We start from the raw sequence: 963 nt of genomic DNA, 5'->3' as shown, positions 1-963 counted from the left end.
AAAAAAAAATCTTTATGTATTTTGATCTGTTTAAATCTCTCTCTCCCCTCCTCCCCCCCTCCCCCCCTTCTGTTCAACCCCCTCCTTGCTACTATTCTCTCTGTTAACTGAGTCAACATCAGTTAACAGGAGCTGCTAAAGACCGAAGACACACATCAAAGATCAACATGAAGAAGCAGTAAAGATTGGAGTTACACATTTTCCCAATTTGGTCATGTACTGTAAATTTCCGATTTATTTCAAGCCATTGTAATATTTTAATGTGTTAAGGGCTCAATGGGAGTTCCAAGTTGTAAAGAATAAGTCAGTTAGTATGCCTAGGTTGCAGATTCAGTAAGTGGTGGAGCCCTAAAGGCCTTGGGCACCCGAACATTGCATATTTTTACCCTAGGTATATAAGGCAGTGTGTAAAAGAAATAAGGGTTCTCAAGCTCATTTGTTGAGAGCACTCTTTGGTGAGAGCTCTTGAGATGTGTGGCTATGGAGTCCTTGAGCTTCTCCTTGCTCATGTGACTTGGTTAACACTAATCAATGCTTAATTCTCTTTCACTATGCCTCTCTCATACTTCTTGTGATTGCCTATGATGCTTTGATTAACTAGATCTTAACTAATTAGTGGTTAATCCCTCTCTAATCTTGTTGGATTGCCCTCTCTTGCTTGTGTCTACATGTAGGTTTGATTGGAGTGTGGTGCTCGATAGATCTATGTGTGTGTGCTTGCGATTAGTGTGTTGCATGATAGGATTAGTGTTGTATGCGTCTTGCAATCGTTAGTGTGTGTGATTGAGATGATTGGAGGTGAAGGGAAGTGGATGTGGAGATTGCCCATCATTGTGGCTTAGCTCCCATAGGCCAAGAAGCTCACCTCGTAGAGTCAACCATTCCTGTTGCCATGATTAGCTCACTAATCGTGTGGGTGTTTCCATGCCCTTGCCGGGTGGCTCATCCCTCCGGATTGATAAT

This window comes from Adiantum capillus-veneris, chromosome 13 (assembly GCF_014529385.1).
Source record: "Adiantum capillus-veneris isolate H3 chromosome 13, ASM1452938v2, whole genome shotgun sequence".
Classification (NCBI taxonomy): domain Eukaryota; kingdom Viridiplantae; phylum Streptophyta; class Polypodiopsida; order Polypodiales; family Pteridaceae; genus Adiantum; species Adiantum capillus-veneris.
Note: the sequence above shows the minus strand (reverse complement) of the source record.